This window comes from Musca domestica, unplaced genomic scaffold, assembly GCF_030504385.1.
Source record: "Musca domestica strain aabys unplaced genomic scaffold, Musca_domestica.polishedcontigs.V.1.1 18, whole genome shotgun sequence".
Taxonomy (NCBI): domain Eukaryota; kingdom Metazoa; phylum Arthropoda; class Insecta; order Diptera; family Muscidae; genus Musca; species Musca domestica.
The window spans coordinates 9828638-9854485 of record NW_026712238.1 but is presented as its reverse complement, the minus strand read 5'-3'; the positions used below and the strand labels follow the sequence as shown (position 1 = coordinate 9854485).

At 35.1% G+C, this 25848-nt stretch overlaps 1 protein-coding gene across 1 annotated transcript in view; it reads left to right on the top strand.

The window, feature by feature from the left end:
• LOC109613174 (uncharacterized) overlaps positions 1-25848 on the top strand; it is a 258271-nt gene that overhangs the window by 109644 nt on the left and 122779 nt on the right. The window lies entirely within an intron of this gene.

Genomic DNA, 25848 nt, shown 5'->3' with positions numbered 1-25848 from the left:
GAAAAAATAACAAAAGGCATGGGGAAAAAAGTTGAAGTATCAACCACCTATGCTTTCACTTCATCCCCTGCCATCCGACATTTTTTGAATGGGAAATTTGATCTGAATTATCGATTGAACTTAGATTGTGGCCCGAGTGAAAACGGGTAATAATGTAGAATAGCCATCCATGGCCATGGGCACTTTGCCCCCAAAGGGGTTTCCGTTACACGAAAAAGGTAGATACATGCTATTAGTATAATAAATAGTTAATAAGAGGCTTCAAAATGTTCTATGTGGGATTTGATTTTGGCAGGATATAAGAGTTTTTGTTAAGATTTTAAGATTGTTCAAAGGGGAGTAAATGTCAGAAGAAAATGTGAAAGTGAAATATTAATGTTACATAGATATTTGAAAATAAAATCTTGTATGACTCTGGGAGTGACTAAACTGTGAGTAAATGGGCGATAAGTCATAAGCAAAAGGGTACGACGGAAAATAATTTTCATTCATAATGATCTTTATATCATCAGGTAGTTGTCAGGGCATATCGTCTCGCATCGTGGTGTTTCCCAATATTGGACATTTAGTAAGAAAAGGATTTCTATCCTTCCAGAAATTCTTCAAGGTACCTTAAATCGCTTTTGCTGGTCCCTGGATTTCAAGTATATTTTTTTACATTTTAACCATGTTTATACCCTACAACACTATGTGTTGGGGTATTATAAGTTTGATTGGGCAACACCACGAAATATTGATTTCCCACATAGGAAAGCATATTTGGATCTTCCTATCTCGCCGAGCTGAGTCGATCTAGCTATGTATGTCCGTCCGTCCGTCTGTCCATGTTAATTTGTAATCACTCTACAGGTCGCAATTATGGCCCGATCTTCGCGAAATTGAAAACGGAGGTGGGATTAAGGTCAGAATAGAATCCTATTTCTTTTGGAGATGATCGCATAATATTTAGGGGTTTAAATGGACCAAAAACTGAAAAAAAATCCTGATTTTGCAATTGCTCTACAGGTTGCAATTATAGAACAATCGAAGTGGAAGTTAGCATGAGGCTAGAGGCTAACATTTGTGTTAAATAAAAGTCAAATTTTCCATTAAACCGCGAATATTTTTAATCCCGGCGAAATCACAAATAAAAGAACAGGCGAATTCTGACCATTACGTAGGTGCCGATAGTAAATATATCGGATATATATAGCGAAATATATACAATGTGTATATTCATAGGAATGGGATGTTGGCTAGAATGCTTATATCTCAAGAATGGCTGAACCGATTTTGACAAATTTTGTCAATTCAGGATTCCCTCGTCACATAAAAGAATAAAATCTAGAAAAAATCGCATAAAAGATGCCAATAATGATGTTAATTTAGAGTTTGAATTATTTTGTGACATTTTTAAATTTTTTAATATTTTTTATCGCATGCAATTTTTTCAATTTGACTTATAATATTGAAATATACATTTTGTAATATTTGTTCACCTTGCAACACAGGTTGGGATAATATATACAGATTGCAATTATCGTCCGATCCTCACGAACATTTTCATAAGGGTAGGGTTAGGCTCACAAGGGCTAGGCCTATTGTTTTCAAAGATGTCCACAATATATTTAGGGTTTGACATGGACCAACAACTAAAAATTTTCCTGATTTTGTAGCCATTATAAAGGTCACACATATAAACGAATTCTCGCATGAAGTTAGAGGTTAACACAGCGGGTAGAATTTACAACTACTTTTGTGGGAAGAAATACCAACATTTCTATTCTACCGAAACACTGAAAATAAATTACAGGCAATATTCAAAGTACACAAAAGGCGAATTTCCGGCTTTTTTATGCTGTTTTCGTTGACGAATATAGCCAATTATCGTAGACAAGCAAATCATATAGATGAGGCTAAATTTAGAGACACAGAGGGGCCTCTTGCTTTTGGAGATGATAGCAAAGCATGACCCAAAAACAGAACAAAATCCTGAACACACAATTGAAGCCAATCGACACTCCTGAGAAGAGAGTTAATGACAGGGAAAAGTTCTAGCATTTTGGATGATCATTAGATTATATTTTGCTGTAAAATGGAGCGCAACGACGAACAGCACGACGGAGTGCGTAAATATTGGGCAAATGTCCATAATCAAAATGGTAAGGGTAATATCTGGGCAGTGTTCCGTGACGTAATTTCAAAAGCGAAATCTTCCAAAATGGATTTGGACATCAGGGTGCTTCTAACATATTGTAGTGTTGTAGGGTATCACATGGTCGGCCCCGCACGACTATAGCCTTTGCTTACTTGTTTTCATACTAATTTCGGCAAATGTTGTTAATTTGAGAAGAAATCATCCTTGTAAAATATGATCACGTTTTGGTATCACCATCATTGTTACATATAATTTAAGCTATTTTCGAGATCTTGACAACTTTTTTACCCTCAGTCATATGGCTACAAATGGTATATATCATTTGATACGGCCAAAACGTGCTTCTTGGAAATAACGGTTTTAGACCCTAGGTGTCTTTGGAAAAAATCCGTTACAGGACATTTGGAGTCGATCTAGCGATGTCCGTCCGTCTATCTGTCTGGCTGGTGAAGGGAGTATCCGATTTGATTCAAAGTTGGTACATCGCAATATTACTGTCAAACTTATTGGTCCACTCCTTCTGGAACCTCCCACACAAAATGTCAAAATCGTCAAAGAAAATATTTTATTGCACAGAAATAGAAAGGATAATCCGATTTTGCTCCAACTTTGCGAATCCTAATATTTTTATCAGTGCTTTGTCAGGTGCGAAAATGAACAATACCGGTGCACTCCATCAGGTACCTCCCCCACAAAGGGTCAAAATTTTGAATAATTACAACTTTTATAAAATGTGATGTAAGAGTCCGATTGCCTTCAAATTTGACACATCTCAATAATTTAATTAACCCAAGATCCGGTGTCAAAAAAAAAAAAAAAAAAAAATATCGGTCCACTCCCTCTGGTACCTCCCACACAAAATGTCGAAATTTTCAAAAAATATTTTTTTTTGCACAGGAAGACAAAAGGTAATCCGATTTGGTTCCAACTTTGCAAATTCTAATATTTGCGTCACTGCTACGTCAGGTGCGAAAATGGACAATATCGGACCATTCCAACAGGTACCACCCCCACAAAGGGTCAAAACTTTGAATAATTACATCTGTTATAAAATGTAATGTAGTCCGTAATGCAGTCCGATTGTCTTGAAATTTCACACATCCCAAAATTTTTATCAACCCAAGGTCTAGTGTTAAGATGAAATATATGGACCGTTTCTTCTGGTACCACCCCCACAAAGGGTCAAAATTTTGAATATCCATGAAGCTCACAAAATTAACACCAGATTCCATTCAGACTTGACACATCTCAATATTTCTATCTGTTATAAAGATGGTAGAGATCGGACCATTCCTTCTGGAACCTCTGCCACAAAGGGTCAACATTTTGAATAACCAAAACGATCATAAAATTCGAAATAAGCATCTAATTCTGTAAAAATGTCAGTTCTTCCATTACTTCTAAAAACACAAAATCTTCTGTGAAGATGGGATATATCGGTCCACTCCTTCTGATACCTCCCCCACAATGAGTCAAAATTTTGAATATCCATGAAGCACATAAAACGCGAAATTAACATCCGATTATATTCAGACTTGCAAATCTTAATATTTCCATCAATATAAGATCTGTTATAAATACGGTAGAGATCGGACCATTTAATCAGGTATTTCCCTCACATTAGGTTCAAGATTTTAAAAAACAAAACGCTGAAAAAATGTGTACCCATAAATTTTTGCTAACACATGATCTGTTGTAAAGATGATACATATCTGCAAACCCCTTCGGGTACCTCACCCACGAAGGGTCGCAATTTTTATACCCTGCGCCATAGTATGGAGGGTATATTATGTTTGTCATTTCGTTTGTAACACTTCGAAATATAAATTTTAGACCCTATATATGTTTTTGATCAGCATAAAATTCTATGTCGATTTAGCTATGTCCATCCGTCAGTGGAAATCGCTCTAGCTTCCGAACGAAATGAAGTAAGTTGATAAAATTCTGCTCAAATGTATATGATGTCCGCAGGACTTTTGGTATTGAAAATGGGCCATTTTGGTCTACCTTTTGGTATAACCCCCATATAATGATACATCCCGATATTCGGTATTTTGATGATTTTAGCGAAATTATTTACCGGAATTGTTTCAAATATATTTTTTGGGAGGAAAATTCGGTGAAATCATTTTTGTAAAGGTATTGCAGAGTTCAAATATGTAACTAAGTATATCGTCATATGCTGAGGGTATATACCAGTCGGCATAATCTTCTAATACATTCAAACCAGTTTAACTCACTTTTTAGGGCAAAACTTAATCTATGATATTCTTATTTAAAAATAAACTCCTTCATGATACATATTAATTATTTATGAACTAAAAAAGTTTATTTTCTTATCATCAACAATAACATCATGCTAAAATAAACGTCGGTTTAAAAAAAGGACCAAAAATCGATATCAATGTTTGCTTTTATGTTTTAATATTTTTGTTTATTATCTTTGGCTAACCACTGACTTTAGAGTTTTTTCAAAAAGACAAAAAAATGTGTGGAAGCTTGTACCAACTTCAAAGGGGCGGAAGGATGCCAACGGAAGTCCCAACCTTAACTCACGGCCATTTACGTTCTACACAAATAGGGTTTAATGCGTCGTAACTTCCGTATCCGGTCGTTGTTGTTGCTGGTGTGTTATTCTTTGCTTCTTTTTGTTTTACTTTGTGACCCCAATTTGGGATGAACGCCAGATAGCCATGCAGACACACATATACATACGTATATATAAAGAAACATATACACATTTTTGTTCGCGGTGATAAAATCTCACTTTGTGCCAAAGCGGGAGTGTATGAGTGTTTGTGCACGGTGAAAATTTATTGTTGTGGAAATTCTGGCGTTAAATTTAGCTTAACCAACTTTTGTTGGTTTTTTCCCTTGTTTTTTTTTTTTTTTGTTTGAAAAAAAAATTGAAAAATAAACGTTTAAAGTATCCTTGTGTCATAGCCAGATTTGGATATTTTTATTTAAGTGAAAAAGAGGAAAAAATAGATTTACGAAAGGAGTAGAGTCAGACAGTCGGGGTGGGGTTGTTTTTAAAACACAAAATGTTATTGTCTGTTATTTTGACAGCAGTTGGGCATGAAGTGAAATGATATACACACAATTTATGTTGGTACATATATCATACAATATCATTGAACTTGCTTTGTAAATATGAAGTCTGCATATGGTCCTGTACTTTTGTCTCCAAACCCTTTAATGTTTTTTTTTTTGAAAATCACCTGAGACAGCACATTAAGTGTTTTATCATCCATTTTGAACATCATTTGAATTTCACTTGATTTTTTTTTACATGATTTTTTTTCTACAAATTTCTTTGAATGGAAAATCCTTTCCGAGGCCATAAGGAAAAATATTCAGATTTTTTTTGTTTCACACATGAATTATTAAAAGGTCCATTTTAACTCAACCGTAGTTGTGCGTTTGTGTATTTTTTTTTTGTGATTTTCCATGAAGGTAGGTTTCAGGTTATTTGAATACTAAATGAATTGTATCGCCTTACCCACTCAACAGGTCCTTTATTGCAATGACTTTGGGGAAGACAGTGTACAGGTGCGACTTTTTACACAAATTCTTGAATTTAGCGAAAATATTTACTAGAAATTATGTATCAATAAGTGAAACATTAATTCTCATTATAGGACACCGATTTAGTTTTAGCAAAAAAATCTATTCTTACATTCCACGAAAGAATATATTCTGTTTTCGGAATAATCGTTTTTTAATCCAATAAAAAATATATAGTTTTGATCAGAAACGATTTTACATATAGACCACCTGCCTGTCTTAATCACGTTATTGTCCGAAGAAGTAGAGTTAATCTCGCAGATGATCTTCATGCGTAATTGTACATTTTAATTCTAGGTAATTTAGGCATTTAAAGAGTAGTATACCCTCTACCATTATATGGAGGTTATTTTGACTTTATCATTCCGTTTATAACTCCTTGAAATATTCATGCCAGACCTAACAAAGTTTTTATATATTCTTATTATCCCTTCTCTTTCTATGCAGAAAATATATTTTTTTTGAAAATTTCGACATTTTGTGTGGGAGGTACCAGAAGGAGTGGACCGATATTGCCCATCTCCGACCTTGATCTATGTTTGACAAAAATATTACGATGTACCAAGTTTGGACAAAATCGGATACTCCCTTCGAGAATTATCATCGATCCAGTCGATAGATCCAAATGTTCTAAAACTGATTTGGTCCAAAAAGACCTAGGGCCTAAAACCGTTATTTCGACTACGTTTTGACCGCATAAAATGATATATGTATACCCTCTCTAGCCATATGGCTGAGGGTATAAAAAACAGCAAAGTTCGGCCGGACCGAACTTAAAAAATCTCAAAAAAACAATTCGTCGAAAAATAACGCTCAAATGAAAACCGTTACATGGGGCTATACGAAGACGTGATCCTGCAAAAGTAATTTTTGTCATAGGCTGTAGTGACGGTTCCGAACTTCAAATACGAAATTTAAAACAATTCCGGTGAATAGTGTAGCAGAAATTTTATTGGCGGTATACTAAAACATGAACCTTTGTCTTCTAGGGGGTAAAGTACTCAGATGGGATCCCTTGTGTGGAAAATGAAAATTTTGCCTGAAATCATCAAAATGCCGAATATTGGGGGTTACCGATATATGAGGGCTATACGATATCTTAGACCTATAGAGGGTGAGATGAAAAAACTGCAACCAAATTCAGACTGCTGTCATTTCTAAGTCACTCGTCCGATAGCAGTTAAAATTATTCCAGTGACAGCTCAAAATATTGTTTACAAGCGTACAAAAGCATTTTGGTGAGAATTATTCAGAAAAAAGTTATTCGATATGGAATTCAAGCGTGATAGAGCACTTTCTCGTTAGAGCACTCCAGCATTAAAATGTGAATAAATGTTTTGTGTCTCGCACCATCGCTCGTTACCGTGATACTGGTAGCGTAGCCCGACGTCAAGGAAGTGGACGAAAGAAAACAGCAACATCAGCAGAAATGATTCGAAAAGTAAAGAAGCGACTTGATCGAAACCCGCGTCGCAGTGCCCGAGAAATGGATCGTGAATTAAACTGATCGCAATATTCCATTCGGCAAATATTAAAAAATGAGCTCGGGGTAAAGCCATTGAAATTCCAAAAAGTGCAAGAACTTAAATCGCAACAGAAAGAAAATAGACTCAACAGATCTATAGAGTTGCTTCGCTTGGTCGAAAGTGGTGGACTGCCGAATTTAGTTTTGGCACTAAATAATATCAAAGTGTCGATCACCTCAAGCAAGCGCTTCGCCGGGAATGGGCCAAAATAACGCAGAGCAATATTCGGGCATCGTGTGACGGTTTCATTGGCCGTTTGAAGGCCATAATTCGTGCCAGAAGTGACCAATTCGAACAAATCTAAACTTATTCTAAAACTTGATGCTATTTCTGAAATTTTTGCTTTCATTCAATAAAATTAAAAAAAAAAAAAAATATGTAAAAATTATGGCATTTGACTTTGTTGCAGTTTTTCTCCTCACCCTGTATATACAATTGTCTCCTAGGGAATGAAGTACTTACAAGAAAATGCTTATGTGGATTTCCAGACAATTCTATAAGAAAATGTGGCTAAAATCATCAAAATACAGAATATCGGGGGGTACCGTTTTATGGGGGATATACGATATGGTGGACCTATATAGATAATTCTCTGCCAAGAGATAAAGTGCCCTTAGAGAACTGCTTGTGTGGATTTTCATACAATTCCATTCAAAAATGTGCTTGAATCATAAAATACTCAATATCGGGGAGTACCGTTATATGGGGGCTTTACGATATGAACAATTCTCTTCCGGGGCAATGTTTTTCCAGTGGAGTACTCACAAAGACCTCCTTGTGTAGAATTTGAGACCACTAAAAATGTGGGTAAAATTATCAAAATACCGAATATCGGGGGATAGCGTTATATGGGGCTATACGATATCGTGGACCGATGTAGCCCATTTGCGAACTTTACCTTCCTGCAGGCAAAAGACAGATCTGTGAAATATTTTAGATTCATATCTCAATTCCTTTTGACAGGACAGGGCTAAATCGTCGTATAATTTTACGCCGATCAAAATCATATATGCTTTGTCTGGTCTAAAATTATTTTTTCGACGAGTTACAAACGGAATGATGCACTTAATATTTATTTATTTTATTTATTTATTTTATTTATATTTATGATGGCTAATATTTATTTATTGTGAAGGGTATAAAAATAGTTGTCAATATCGATGTCAATAACTTCTGTAATAAACCATGTTGCATACAAAAGCCAGAACAGAAACACTGTGCCATCACCCCATATTGTATTTAATGCTTAAAAGGTTTTCATCCCTTATCTCCACATTTAGTTTTTAGTATCCTTTCATCGTTATCGCCGTCTCTTTTTATTATCAGTGCTTATGTCTGCATATGATTGCGGTTTATTTTTATGATGATTTTTGCAGAAAACAAAAAATGAAAATGAAAAACGAAATAAAAATATTTTTGCAAATACGCACCGCAATTCACGATGACAGCAAGGTGGGGGCAGAGTCAATGGCTGTCATAAAAAGTTAAACGTTCTGCGTAAATCGTTCAACAAACCTTCTTCGCCGTTTTCGTTTCTGCTATTTTAGCGTATCTTTATGAGTTCAATTTAATTCATCTATAACAAATAGCAGCATATCATTTTAAATTAAGTTTGCTTATCTGGGATGGATTTTATGTTTATAGAAATGGGAGGGGAGGAGAGGTATGTCTCTGAGGTTTGGCGGCAACAAAATCAGATTATGGTTTTTGTTAAATGAAAGAAAAAAAAAAAAAATGATAAATTTGCTTATTTTATATTTTCCATTTGCGGTCAGCTTTTATCATCGACGTCATCATGGAATTATGTATTGGATTTCATATTTGTTCATTGAAGTAAGAAATTCTGCTTTGCCTCGGCTTTTATTCAGCTTCAACATATTTGCCGGCTGGCTCAGCAAAATTTTATCTCATTATTCCATGTATTGGGAGTGTGTTATTCTTTGAAGTTTAAACAAAAATGTTTGCCTTTCTCTGCCAGAGTGTAGATGGGATGAAATAAAAATGCCATGAATTTTTTAAAGATATTCTTTGTGATGAAAGTCAGGAATAACATTCGGAGCTTTAATCCACTTGTTTCACAAACGATGATTTGCATTTTTCAGTTAAAATTTATTAAATGTTTTGTGAGAATTTGCTTGGCAAAGCATCAGCCATCAGCTAGATGGGATGGGATGGATGTTGCTCTGGGTCACAAAGAACCACTTTATTCCCAACAGCTGCTTTTCAACTAAAGTAAAGTAGTTTTCAAAGCTGTTCTTGTTGTTTTTATTAAAATAAAAACTCAAGAGCGTAGTGGAAAATAAGGCAAAAATTAATTTTTAATATTATTTGAATTTTCTGCAAATTTATAACACAAAATTGAAGCGGTGAACAAAGTTAATGCCAGCGATGTTTACTTTTTGGTATCCGAAAGCTATATTGTAAATTCGAGATAATAATTATTTATAGTTATTATTGCTTGAGAGGTTACTGTTTATTGAAGCAATTAAAGTAAAATTAAAACAAATTTGCATAAAATTAATTTTCCTTTTTAATCTGAATGTATGATAGTAAATTGCTAAAATTTTCAGCGGTACGAGGGATTCTGCTAAATTATGAACCCTATTCTACCTACTTTAATAAAGGGTGTCCCAACTAGAATGTAATTTTTATGTTGGGCGCCATTCGAAGTGACATTGTTTGACATTTTAACAATTGTTATTGTTTCCTAGTAGAAGGTAAGAGGTTAGTAAAAATGGGGCATAAACAGCGAAGGGAGTTCGTTAATTGGGTATTGGAGAGACAACATGAAAATGCTGATTTTGCCGATAAAGTAACCTACAGAGACGAGGCCCATTTCCATCTTGATGCCTATGACGATAGGCAGTATTGAGAAAAATCATCGATTGATTCACGAGTTGCAAATACATTTTCCACTTGTCACTGTGTGGGAGTGGTTTTTGGGCTGGAGGAATCATTGAACCTTTTTTATGAAAATGTGAAATGATAACCACCATACATACATATTATGGAGGGTATATTAAGTTCGTCATTCCGTTTATAACTCATCGAAATAATAATTTTAGACATAATAAAGTTTATACATATATTCTTGATTAGCGTAAAATTCTAAGACGATTTAGCACTCTCCGTCCGTCTGTCTGTCCGTCTATTGTAATCACGCTAGAGTCACAACGAATAAAGATAGGAAGCTAAAATTTTGCACAGATCAGTATTTTGTCTGCGGCCAGTTCAAGTTCGAAGATGGGCTATATCGGTCGATGATATCATAGATCCCAAATTTTTCCATGAAATTGTCTGAAAATCCACAAATGAGGTTCCTTCTGAGTACCTTACTCACTGGGAGAGTATTGTCCGATATATTGACGATTTTAGGGACATTATTCCGAAGTTGTTCCAAATTACGTATTTAGAATTCGTAATGGGTACTGTAGACAAAAAATTGCCCAAAAAATTGTAGGCCCACGTCTTCGTACCTCCCAATATTCGGTATTTTGACGTTTTTAAGTACAATATTCACCGAAATTGTTTGAAATTTCGTATTTGAAGTTCCAAATAGGTACTACAGCCTTCGTATAACCTCCATATAACGGTACCGCGCAATAATCGGTATTTGGATGATTTTAGCGACATTGTTCACCGGAGTAGTTTCAAATTTCATATTTAAAGTTCGTAATGGGAACTACAGTCCATGACAGAAAATTGCCTATGCAGATACAGGTCTTCGTATAGTAATTCCCGGTATATTCGGTATTTTGACGATTCTAGGTAAAATATTCACCGAAATTGTTTGAAATTTGGTGTTTAAAGTTCGTAATGGATACTACAGCCTATGAAGGAAAATTGTCGATTGGTTGATATTTTTAAGTTTTCAATAGATGTATTTGTTTTTGAAAATTTCCAAATTCGTTCTAAATGGTGTAGGTTATTTAAAGTTTGGTTCTGCCGAATTTACATGAAGAATGAATGCATGTCCTGCACATATATTACCTTTGGTTTATAACTGGGGAATTTTGCCGTATATTAACCCTTCTCTGACGTACTGATTGGTATACAAAACAATTTCACATAAAATAACCATTTCCAAAATGGTAGAATTTTGCCCTGTCCTTAACTCTCTTTTCATGTAAAATTCCGTGTCGATTGGTTTTTAATTGTGACCCGAAGAGCGACTGAAAAATCAGGAAAATTTTAATTTTTCGGTCCATTTGAACCCCTAAATATACGTGTTCAAAATAATAGGCTTCTATTCTAATCCTAATCCTACCTCCTTGCTAATTTTCGTGAGAATCGGGCAATAATTGCAAACTCAATATGATACCCTTAACACATAGTATTGCAGGGTGAACAAAAATATTAAAAATTTTACAAATCAAAATAGTACCTCAGATATGAAAAAATCGCATACGATAATAATTCTGACAAAATATTATTCATTTTTTTTATTGGCCTAACTTTCCGAGATTTTCTTAGATTTTATACTTTTCTTGCAAGAGTCCATTCCAAATTGGTGATAATTGTCAGAATCAGTCTAGCGGTTCTTGGCTTATAAGCGGGAAAACTAACATCAATTTCTTGTACATATAGATTATACCTATTTTACTATATACCCGATATTTTAGCCAGCAGTATCACTGTAATAGTCAGAAGTGATATTTTAAGGTATTTGTGATTTCGCCGGAATTAAAAATATTTGTGTTTTAGTAGATATGTTCGTGTTGTCTATTTTACCCGCTAGATATTGTAAGATGATTAAATAAAATGTTAGGCCTCTGCCCAGCCCTAAACTCTAGCCTCATGCCAAATTCCGATGGGTCTATAATTGCGATCTGTAGAGCAGCTGCAAAATCGGAAAATATTTCTGTTTTTGATCCATTTCAACCGCTAAATATTTTGCGATTATCTCCAAAAACAATAGGATTTTGTTCTGACCTTAACCCCACCTCCAGTGCAAATTTTTGAATTTTTTGACATAAAAGTTATGCTTAGTTTATCCGCTAAATATTGTCCGATGACCGCACAAATTTGTAGGTTTCTGCCTAGCCCTAAAATCTAGCCTCATGCTAAATTCATTGGTCTACAATTGCGATCTGTAGAGCAACAGCAAAATCAAGAAAATTTTCAGTTTTTGGTCCATTTCAAACTTTAAATCTCCAAAATCAATAGACTTCTATTCTCACCCTATCCCCACCTCCACTTCCTGTTGCGTGATTAAAAATTAACAAGGGCAAACGAACGGACACACATTGTAAAAATGAATATAGGCCCATGGTTTAGTATAGCCCCCATATAACGGTAGAATGAGTTCTAGTTCCTGTGGCGAATCATGGTATATATAGACCCACGTTTTGGTATAACCCCCATATAACGGTACCTCTCGATAGTTAGTATTTTGATAATTTGTGCCATATTTTTACACCGATTTGTCTAAAAATTGGTATTTCCACTTCGAAATGGGTTCTAGGTCCGGTGGCGGATCGTCGTATATACAGGTCCACAAATTAGTAGGCTTCTGCCTAGCCCTCAACTCTAGCCTCATGCTAAATTTCGCATTGATTGGTCCTGTAGAGCAACAGCAAAATCAAGAAATTTTTCAGTTTTTGGTCCATTTCAACCCCTAATTTCCAAAATCTATAGACTTCTATTCTCCCTATCCCCACCTCTACTTTCAATTTCGTGAGGATCGGTCCATAATTGCGACATGTTGCGTGATTAAAAATTAACAAGGGCAAACGAACGGATGGACACACATAGAAAAAAAACTGACTCAGCTCGGCGAGATTGAAGGATCCATATATAGACTCATATGTCGTGGACCAATATTTCGAGATGTTACATAATTTTTTGGCCCAATCGAACGTATAATACCAGCAACACATAATGTTGTCTGGTATACAAATCTGGCTCTCTTTAAAACACAGAAAAGAAAATAAAATTCTTCATACTAAATTGTCACATGCCATATTTGTCCCGCCGGTCGTCACATTGTTACTGAGTAAGACATTCTTAATGTGCGACGACTGTTATCAGTCGCTATTTGCTTCTCTTTAATTAAATAAAATCAAGAGACATATTCCTCCGATGACAGCCATTACGCATTTCATCCTGGAGCAAAACAGAAACAAATTTAAAAGAATAACAGAACAACACAAATATGAAATGAGGCAGATACAAGTAAATTGTAAAATAACTTCTTTAAGACGACGATAATGACGAACTTGGCATGGAGATGCCAAGAAGAATTTTATGTACAAAAAAAAAGTTGGCAATTGAAGATGGCGAATAAAAAGGCCGACACGCAATTGCCAGGTTAACTACAAGAAGATTGGTGGATAATGGCGGCAAGATAAAACGAAAAGAGGCAACGAGACAAACAACCGTATAACAGCGATTAGCTTTAAATACGCATTTCGGGAGTAACTGGGCCTATTAAGAAGCTTGGCATTTTTGTTTTTCATTTGATGTAATGTCTTTGTGTGACAAATCAGGTGCGAGTTAGAGAGAGATAAAAGGATATACGCGAAGTAATCTTAAGAGGTAAAGTTTTAAAAATTTCTTACAATCCTGTGATTTCCAGTGCAGCTAGTTTTCCTCATGTTTTCTTAAAGAATTTGTGGTGTTATTCTCTCAGTCTCCTTGTGTTATGTTTCTTGGGCTATACGAAAATAATATTAGCAGGAACAGACAGATATTTTATTTATTTATATTTTTACTGCAACAGATGCCAGCCAAACCAGACACAGATACATATAAAATAAACAGCCGAGTAATTTGCAGCTACTTTAAGTGCGATTCATTGCTCTCTTAGCAGTTGTAATACATACGCACATACAAGGATACATGAAACACATTGCACATTGAAAAAAATATATGTATTAGGAGGGTGAACCATCTGGTTTTGTTCTGTGAGTGAAAATAATAAACAATTGCTTTTCCTCTGAGACGAAATAGACAATGTTTGGATTTCGCTAAGTGTGTGGCAATGGAAAACAAAGTTAATTGAAGCTTCTAACTTTAAGATTGTACATTTTGTCTGAAATTCTGAAACAGAAATATTCCAAATGATTTTAATGGAATATTCAACTCCTGAGTTGAAGAAAGGATTTAAATGAGGAGGAGGTTAAGATGAGTTTAATGTGCAACAATAATCATTATTTATACCCTCCTCTTTGAAATTAATTAACTTTGTTATTCCATTTGCAACATCTCAAAATATTAGTCGTAGAGATAAACAAGTAAAAAAGCGATATTTGTAAACCCTCCAAGATTTCGGCCATTTTCATAAAATAAAATCCGTTAAAAATTATGTTAAAATTTTAAAAATACCGAAATACCGTTATATTTTAGTCTATACGACGACGTGGACCTGCATAGGCAACTTTTGTCATAAACCATTACAATATTCAAATGCGAAACTTGAATAAAAAATTCGGTGAATAATGTAGCTAAAATCATTAAAGTTCCGAATATAGTTAGGTACGAAGACATGGACCTGCACAGACAATTTTCTGTCTTAGGCTGTAGCATTCATTACGATCTTCAAAAACAGAATTTGAAACAATTCCGGTGAATTAAGGCGCTAAAATCATCAAAAAACCAAATATAGGGAGGTACCGTTATATGGGGGCTATACGAAGGCGTGGACCTGCACAGACAATCTTCTGTCATAGACTGTAGTATCCATTACGAACTTCAAATGCCAAATTTGAAACATTTCCGGTGGATAATGTCGCTTAAATCACAAAAATATCGAAAAAAAGGGAAGTACCATTATATGGGGGCTATACCAAAACGTGGACCTACATCATTTTCAATACAAAAAGTCCTGCAGACATAATACACATTTGACTAAAGTTTTATCAACCTACTTCGTTTCGTTCGGAAGCTAGAGTGATTTCCGCAGACAGACGGACATCGCTAAATCGACATAGAATTTTATGCTGATCAAGAATATATATATATATATATATATATATATATATATATTTTGTGGGTATAAAATGTATATTTCGAGGTGTTACAAACGGAATGACAAATCTAATGTACCCTCCATACTATGGTGAAATATATAAAAAACTGCAACAAAGTCAAATGCCATCATATACACATTTTTTAAATTTTATTGAATGAAAGCATAAAATGTCGGAAATAGCATCAAATTTTAGAATAAGTTTAGATTTGTTCGAATTGGTCACCTTTGGCACGAATTATGGCCTTGAAACGGCCAATGAAACCGTCACACACTGCCCGAATGTTGCTCGAAGGTATTTTGGCTCATTCCCGGCGAAGTGCTTGCTTGGGGTGATCAACACTTTGGTATTTTTCCTTGCTTTCCAAAATACTCCAGACACAATAGTCCAACGGATTGGTATCCGAAGATTTTGGTGGCCACTGTGCGCTGGAAATGTGGCGAGGAAACTAATTTTGTAATCATTCTTGGGTGGCGTGTGCCGAGTCGTGTTGGAATGTCCAAGGTCTGCGGCCAAAATGTTTGCGTGCCCAAGGCTTTAATACACCCTCCAGAATATTTTCGCGACAATATTCGGCACTTATTTTGATGTCAAGATAGATTAATACGAGCGGAGAGCGACCATCGGCTGTTATGGCGCCCCACATCATCACCATGGTGGCAAACCGAGTTTTGGTGGCCAACCGAAGGTGCACTTTTTCAGCTGACCTCTCTGGCAAGTAAACCAAATGGCCAATATCAGTCCACAACTCCTGAATGTTGGTACATCCGCCGCATACCATTTACAAGCAAGTACATCGAATTCGGATAAAATCAGTTCAGATATATATATAGCTCTCATATATATGTTTCATCCGATTTGGTGTTTAAGTCCCTCACATTCGTAATATGCACCCCACAAGAATGATATTTAGTACCAGATAGTCTAGAATTATCTCTACCAAATTTTATTTGGATATAGTTACCATACATATCTTCAACCGATTTCGGTTTAATTGTGCTCCAAATGGGCAATATCAGTCCAAAAGTCCTGAATGATGGTACATCTGACAACATTTAGCACAGATCAAATCGATTGAATTTTGCTCAGAAATAAATATTTAAAATTTTGTGGAAATCGGTTCAGATTTGGATATAGCTTCCATAAATATCTTTATCCGATTTATGTTTTTTTTTGTGCACCAAATGACTAATATCAGCGCAAATGGGCTGAATTTTGGCACTTCCTACGAAATGCAGCCTAAAACCAAGTAATTCAGATTTTGGTGAAAATCGGTTCTGATATAGCTATAGCTCCCATATATATGTTTCATCCGATTTGGTGTTCAAGTCCCTCACATGTGTAATATGATATTTGATACCGGGCATCAGATACTACTTGAAAATACCTCTGTCATATTTTATCGAGATCGGTTCAGATTTTTATATAGCTTCGATACACATGTTCATCCGATTTTACCATTATTTTTCACCATATATGTCATATCTGCCCAAATCCAACCGAATTTTACCATTTGCTGAAACTCGGCACGGTATATCTATTGCTCCAATTAATAGTAATTCTTATCGAAGTCATATCATGCACTATACTGCAATGTCATTTGGTTAATAATTGGTATGATCTACTTCACATAAATTCCCAATATAGACTTTTTTGTTACGGGAGCTCTACTAAATACGCATAATGTTGTAGGGTATCATATAGGCGGCCCGCCCGACTTTGACCTTTCCTTAAAGAATTGTTAAAATTGGTCCAGCCGTTCTTGAGTTATAAGCGTTAGAACTAACATTCCTTACGAATTTAACCTGCCTACTGGAAAAATACACACGTGTGCAAAATTTTAGCCTTCTATCTCAATTCGTTCGATATATAGCGTGATTGTAACGGATAGTGGGATATGTGGGTCCACGCTTTGATTTATGGTATTCTCAAGAAAAAATTGACTTAAAAATTTATTTTTGACACATAAAACCGAAGAAAAATTATAATAAATCCCGTCGGAAATTTCATTTTAATCTTTGTTGTAATTTTATGGGAGGTATAACAAAACATGACCCGATTCAAAAAATTTTATTTTTTTTGTTACTATGTTTGACAAACTATACCTTATTCTGTATGAAAATATGGTCAAGCCCTCAGAGTGCGTGAAATGGGGCAATTTTAAAACCATCCTGACCCTTTAATTTCAAATTAATATAAATTTATCGCCTTAAAAATTGGTAAGAAAGACAACTTCTTAAAATATTGAGGGGCAGTTATATAAAAGCTGATACCAAACAGGATTTTACTAAATATAAAGTTTTTGGTTTCCTCTATTCCCATTCCCAAAAAATAAGCATTTTTGATGAATGTGCAAGGTAAATATTAAAATCTTTATCAATTCGAATTTTCTTGGTACTTGAAGAAATATATCCCCACACTCAATATATGACACTAGGTATTGGCTTCTTCCACCTACCAATCACCAATCAATTTCTGTTCTGTTCCTTTTTCTTCAAAAATATTGGAATATCATCGCATACCCTAATTAATATTCTTGATGGCAGTTGTACAGAGAATATCGTTTTCCACCTTGAAAGTGTGCGGGTGTGTGTGCGCATGTATATATTTTATTTAAATTTGTAATTTATTCACACTTAACAATAGTCGCCGTAACGTAACGCAGGAAATGAACCATCATCGCTGCGGGCACTGAAAACCCACAACGGCGGAGCAGAGGAAATAAGGTGAAATCTACGTTTACAAATTATATTTGCGGTCAGGTAGTACGGACGAAAAACCAAAAAAATGTAAGAAATTTACCAAACAGTTATTTTTGGCCATTTCATTGGGCTTTGATGGTACGTGAGACCATGAATATGGCCAGTGGCAGTTTTTCCCCAAACCACCTTCCCACATCTTTAGCCTTTTGACAATCATGAAGAGGGTGTTGCTGGCTGTAAATATCGAAAGACCAATATTATCATTGTGGTTGTCTTGACCGCGTCAAGAAATTTATGTGGTGGTGATGGTCGTGGTGGTGTTACATCTCTTTTCCCCTCTCCTCCCCTGTCCACTCTCTTGGTATTTACAAATAAATTTCGGGCAACTGAATCTGCCCATAATACAGTCAAGACAGACAGTTAATACACATCCTTACAACAATATTTCCAAAAATAAAGGGGGAAAATTTTAAGCTCTGCTCGGTTTTTGGTTGGGGTTCGCCTCAAACCATCCGCATCTCTGATTTCCATTGGTTTTATAATGCCACTTGCGATGCTGTCGGTTCACAGGCGGTTTATGATAATTTTATGTTTCGTTGCTGTTTTTCCTCCTGCCCTGTGTGTATCCGGCGAAATACGTTTTTGTCGCCCTGAGGGGGAGTTTGTTTTGGGCGTTACCAACGTTCATTTTGTTTTCATTTCATTTCGTTTTGCTGCCGTTATTGTTGTTATTCTTGTTGATGCTGTGTTATTTGGTTGGTAAAAAACAAAACCGTAAAGATAATTTAAATTTTTACAACAGTGATTTTTATTTGTTTGTTGAAAAACAGCCCATCTCTTAAATAAGCATTCGTATTTTGTTTTCCATCGCGCACCGATGAACAACATTTCCGAATAAATTGTTGGCTTAGTTGAAATTCAAAGAAATGTAAGAAAATAAAACGGAATGGAAATTCACAGTGGGAGAAAAAGTGATGAAAAGTTGGCACTGTGTTTTGAATTTTGTGAAATATGCTGAACTCTGAAATAATTAATAATTTCTACATTTCAACAAATATTTTCGCCATTTCTACATTTAAACAATTCAAAAATTTGGAAAAAAAACTGTAACCAATCTAGGATGTATTGATAATATTTTTATGGTATTTAGGTAATCTTATCAAATGAAAAAAACACTGGTCCATTTCATTTGTAACTCCTCCATTTTTCATAATTTTATATGTGTGTCGGAGGTCTATATGTCATCCATTTGCACACATATGCTAAACTTTTCAAGTAATACTGTCTTTCCATGAAAGTCCTATTAAAATGAGTCATTACGTTTTTTAAATATTTTACAATTTTTTTTCTGGAAATGAGCCAAATACATTTTTTTTATCATAAATCCCGAATTTTTGAAAAATTTATTGCAAGGCTTTCGTGGGGCTGAATACTTTCTTTTTTTTCAAATATTTTTCAAGGATTCCTGTACAAAGTATTAAGGACTTCCTGGGCAGGTATCGTGTACTTAAAACGATTTTCTGATCAATCAGTAAATGAATAAATTTGGAATAAAAAGGGGATTTTTGGAATCGAGGAATACAAAAAAAAAGAGATTTCATGACAAAGCTTTCTAAATTTTCAAGAAAAAACAGGACTTTATCACTTAAAAAATAGGACTCTCTGGCCTAAATAAAAAATAAGGGCACATTATTTTTAAAAAATATTTACAAGACATCTTAACTAATAATCGATTATTTTTTGAAATATTTTCAAGGTCATACCAAAACAAGTAAAAAAGCTGTAAGTTTGGCCAGGCCGAACTTTAAATACCCTCCACCATTTGGTACAAATTTGGCAATTTTCAAAAAAATCAAAATCCGTTTAAAATTTCGTTCAAATCTTAAAAATACCGAATGTAGCCGTATATTAGGACCTGCATAGACAACGACGTGGACCTGCATAGACAACTTTTGTCACAAGCTATTATAATATTCAAATGCGAAACATGAAAAAAAAATCTGTTTATAATCTAGCTAAAATCATGAAAATACCGAATATTGGGTGGTACCATGAGGGTTATAAAACCTACACAGACAATTTTCTGGCATAGGCTGTAGTATCCATTACGAACTTCAAATTCGAAATTTGAAACAATTCCGGATGTGGACCTGCACAAGCAATTTTCTGTCATAGGCTGTAGTATTTATTACGAAATTTAAAAACCCAATTTCAAATAGTTCCGGTAAATAATGTCGCTAAAATCATCAAAATACCGAATATCGGGGGTACTGTTATATGGGGGCTATACGAAGACGTGGACCTGCACAGACAATTTTCTGGCATAGGCTGTAGTATCCATTACGAACTTCAAATGCGAAATTTGAAGCAATTCCGGTAAATAATGTCGCTAAAATCATCAAAATACCCAATATCGGGAGGTACCGATATATGGGGGCTACACGAAGATGTGGACCTACATGGCTCATTTTCTGTCTTGGGATGTAGTATCCATTACGAACTTCAAATACCAAATTTGAAATACTTCCGGTAAATAATGTCGCTAAAATCATCAAAATACCAAATACCGGGAGCTACCGTTATATGGGGGCAATACCAAAACGTGGACCTACACAGGGTGAGATAAAAAACTGCAACAGAGTCAAACGCCATATTTTTGACATTTTATTTTAATTTTATTGAATGAAAGCAAAAAATGTCTGAAATAGCATCAATTTTTTTTAGAATAAGTTTTGATTTGTTCGAATTCGTCACCTTTGGCACGAATTATGGCCTTCAAACGGCCAACGAAACCGTCACACGCTGCCGAATGTTGCTCTGCGGTATTTTGGCCCATTCCCGGTGAAGCCCTTGCTTAAGGTGATCTACACTTTAGTATTTGTTAGTGCCAACCTTGCTTTCCAAAATACTCCAGACACAATAGTCCAACGGATTGATATCCAGCGATTTTGGTGGCCATTGTGCGCTGGAAATAAAGAATGAAGTCACCATTTGTGGATGGCGCGTGCTGAGAGCGATGGTGCTGAGTCCTGTTGGAATGACCAAGGTCTGCGGGCAAAAAGTTTGCGTGCCTCGGCTTTAATACACCATCCAGAATATTTTCGCGATGGTCGCCATGGTCGATTAATATGAGCTGTTATGGCGGCCCACACCATCACCATGGTCGGCGCTTGAGTTCTGGTGGCCAACCGAAGGTGAACATTTTCAGTTGACCTCTTTGGCAAGTAAACACGATCATTTTGTTTGTTTACAAACTGCTGGACAACGAATGTTTTCTCATCGAACCGGAGAAAACCAAATTCGGCAGTTCACCACCTTCGGCTAAGCGAAGGAACTCTTTAGCTCTTTTGAGTTTATTTTCTTTCTGCTGCGGTGTAAGTTCTTGCATTTTTTGGAATTTCATTGGCTTTACCCCGAGCTTATTTTTCAATATTTGCTAAATGGATTATTGTGATATGTTCAGCTCACGAGCTATTTTTCGGTCACTGGGACGTGGGTTTCGATCAAGTGGCTTCTTTAATTTTTGAACAATTTCTGCTGATGTTGTTGTTATATTCCGCCAACTACCAGTATCACGATAACGAGCGATGGTACGAGATATAAAATATTTATTCACATTTAAATGCTGGAGTGTTCTAACGATAGCCACTTGATGTTTTCCAGCAAAATATAAAGAAATAACACATCACGAATAACTTTTCTGGAAAATTCTCACAAAAATTCTCTGTACTCTTGCGAACAATATAATGAGCTGTCACTGGAATAATTTTAACAGCTGTCGGACAAGTGGCTTAGTATTGACATCAGTCTGAATCTGGTTGCGGTTTTTCGTCTCATATATAATGGAGCCCTGCAAAAAGTGGTAGTTATGCATAAAATTCTATTAAAGGAGTTCCTATCAAAAATCATGAATTTTCTACAGATCTCTGATTATAAATTGTTGATTATTTTAAATTATCAAAGGATATCTTGCTTAAAATTGTAGATTTTTTTAAGAAATTATTTAGCTCTTGGCCTGACACAAAGATCCCTAACACAAAATAACCATATTTGAAAACCTCCAAGTGAAAGAAATTTTGAAAATTTTTGAACGAGATATTTGTAAGAAATCATGTTTATTTCAATAGGATTTCGTAATACAAATCTTTATTTTGTAATAAAAATTATTAAAGAAGAATGACCAATTTTTTATTAATTTTTATTGATTTTTTTTTTTTTGGAAAATTGAGTGGATTTTTAAGAATATTCACTGCCTTTTGTGCTATTTTAATTAAAGAAAGTGTTATTTTTTGGTAGATGATTATAAAGGAAGCAACCCAAGAAAAAGAGCATGTTATAAAAATAAAATAAAGTACTAATCTGCTAAATATTTTTTACCTACTGTGTAGTTTATAAGTACATATTATATCCTTCCCAAAAATTCCATTAGTACAACTGCTCACGTTCAGTCCATTCATAATCCATTCCAAATGTAAGCGAAAGCTAAAAATAATTCTTCTCCATAAAAATAATATTTTCTCTTTCGTATTTAATGTGTAATAAATCTTACGATTATAACGAATCATCCGAAATACTTGAGGAGTTATATCTGCGTGTGTGTCTGAGTGTGTGCGAGAGTATGTGTAAAGGTGTGTTTTATGAAAAAAGGGGAAGGCGTATAAAAAGAAATGTCGTTAGCATAAAATTTAACAAACATTCATTAGGATTTTATGTGTTAATGATGCAAAGAAAAAAGGATTTACATTTAACAACACATTTTTGAGGGGAAACATTTTATGGCAAAGAATCAATCAAGTTACACTGGTTTACAGGAATTTTTATATCGGTTGCAGCATTAGTGCCAAAGTTATCAATATATATTAAGGAAATTCGAATATAGAATTTTCTAAAACATTAAATGCCTTTTGAATTGGTTAGTTTTATTTTGTTTGAAAGGTGGACGAAGGTTCGAAGATGAGCTATATTGGTCCATGTTTTGGTATATCTCCCATATAACATTACCTTCTGCAATTTACAAAACAAGCTTGCACTGTGTAGCTAGCGATGTGGAGGAAAATTTACAATATGAGCCCATGTTTATACCCTACACCACACTGAGGTCAGGGTATTATGTCCTTGTGCAACATGGAGAAGGAAGCGAGTTAGAGCCATAGTTCCTTTTAATGATCTGCACAGAATCACATTCTGTGTCGATTTATGCATGTCCGTCCATGCGTCTGTCCATGCAGTTTTGTAAACAAAGTACAGATCGCATTTATTGCTCGATCAAGATGAAACTTTGCACAAAATATTTGTTTATTCGAAGGACGAGCTCCCCTATATATCTTCGCCCCATTTGCCTTATATTGTGCACCAAATGTGTAATATTAGCCCAAATAAGATGAAATTTGGCAGACATAACCAAATTGAGCCTAGACACAAGTGTCTCCAATTTTGTGAAAATCGATTCAGATATATCAATAGTTCTTCTCTACAACCATAATATGCACTTCGTAACAACGATATTCATAGAAATATATCAAATACAGCTCAGAAATACCTTTGTCAAATGTTATCGATATCGGTTCAGATTTGAGTATAGCTCCCGTATATGTCTTCATTCGATTTCAAGTTTTTTGTACACCAAATAGTTGTTATAAGCCCGGACTGAATAGATTTTGGTACATATGAACGAATTTAGCCTGGAAGAAAGTCTATCCAATTTGGCGAAAATCGGTTAAGATATAGCTCTGGGTCCCATGTATACTTTTCATCCGATTTTTTATTTTGCTCCCTCACACCCGTAAAATACTCTCTACAACTACCTCTGCTAAATTGTATAAATATCGGTTCAGATTTGGGTAAAGCTCCCATGTGTGTCTTTATCCGATTTCACGTTTATTGTGCCTAAAAAGTGTAATATCAGCTCAAATAGGATATATTTTGAGGAATTTCGGCTCAGACAATTAGTAATAATTTAGTAGAATATGATAGAAGTCTCCAATATAAACCCGACTTTAGCCTTTCTTTACTGGTTTTGTTATGTGGCTATACAAAAACATGAATCCATATGTGGGTATACAAAAATATTGACCCATAACGGAAAAGGTATGAGCCTATATGCGTCGATATAAATGCCGATTACACCACAGTTTAATGTGGTATTCGAAATAGAGGTTACCCCAACGAAATATAAATCCACTGTCGCACTGTGACATATAAAGTTTAACAAGTAAAAAAGCTATAAGTTCGGGCGAGCCTAACTATGAATACCTCGACCATTTTGAAAGAATTTGACAATTTAAAAAAAAAAAAATCTGTTAAAAATTATGTTAAAATCTTAAAACTGTAGCCGTTATATTAGGGTCTATACGACGGCGTGGACCTGCATAGGCAACTTTTGTCATAAGCCATTACAATATTGAAATGCGACACTTGAAGAAAATCGTTGAATTATGGAGCTAAAATAATCAAATTACCGAATATCGAGAGGTACTGTTATATGGGGGCTATTCGAAGACGTGGACCTGTACAGACTATTTTCTGTCATAGGCTGTAGTGTCCATTACGAACTTTAAGTACCAAATTTGAAACAATTCCAGCGAATAATGTCACTAAAATCATCAAAGGAACGAATATCGGGGGATACCGTTATATGGGGGCTATACGAAGAACCGGACTTGCACAGACAAATTTCTGTAATAGGCTGTAGCACTCATTGCGAACTTCAAATACCAAATTTGAAACAATTCCGGTGAATAATGCCGGTTAAATCATCAAAATACCGAATATCGGGAGGTCCCGTTATATGGGGGGTATACCAGAGTAAAGAGCCGGACCTGCACAGACAATTTTCTGTCTTAGGCTGTAGTATTCACCACGAACTTCAAATACCAAATTTAAAACAATTCCGGTGAATAATGTCGCTAAAATCATCAAAATACCAAATATGGGGAGGTGCCATTATATGGGGGCTATACGAAGACGTAGACCTGCATAAACAATTTTCTGTCGGAGGCTGTAGTACCCATTTTGAACTTCAAATACCAAATTTGAAACATTTCCGGTGAATAATGTCGCTTAAATCACCAAAATACTGAAAATAGGGAGGTACCATTATATGGGGGCTATACCAAAACGTGGACCTACATGTCCCATTTTCAATACCGGAATTCCTGCAGACATAATATATAGATTTGAGAAAAATGTTTTCAACCTACATCATTTCGTTCAAAAGCTAGAGTGATTTCCACAGACGGACAGATAGATAGATGGACAGACGGACGGACGGACATCGCTAAATCGACATAGAATTTTATGCTGATCAAGAATATATATACTTTGTGGGGTATAACATGTATTTTTAGAGGTGCTACAAATGGAAATGACAAGCTTAATTTACCCTCCATGCTATAGCGGACGCTATAAAAATTTAAATTTTGCAGCTAAGGGTAAAGGGATGGATAGTATAACATTTAATGTTTGGCCCGGAATTTTGTTATACGTTCGCCTTCAAGGAGACACTTTTTGGGATAACCACCTAAGACAATATATACTTGTTCCATGGCTCTATATCTATATTCAAACATTTTTTGTAATCTGTTGTAAACATTCCATAACAAGTTGAAGGAGGACCTTTATTTTTGTGAAGGTCACCGAAGGTTGTTTCTCATCGATACGATTATTATTTATTTTGGTCGAGAATTTTGTACCCAATCATAATTGGCAGCTTGTAGACTTTGTTGCCTTTTTTACATTTTCAACTACAACAACAACACCAAAACCCGTTGCCTTTTAAAACTTTCGAAAAAAAGACATCTAAATTTTTTTGTTTACTCTGTTGTAATGTTCATTTGAATACCACCCACAAACAAAAAAAGCAAAAAGGGATATTTACATTGTTAGCATTTATTTGTGTAGGAATTAAGTTCGTCTTTTTGAACTTGCCACCTAATGCCACATTTTAA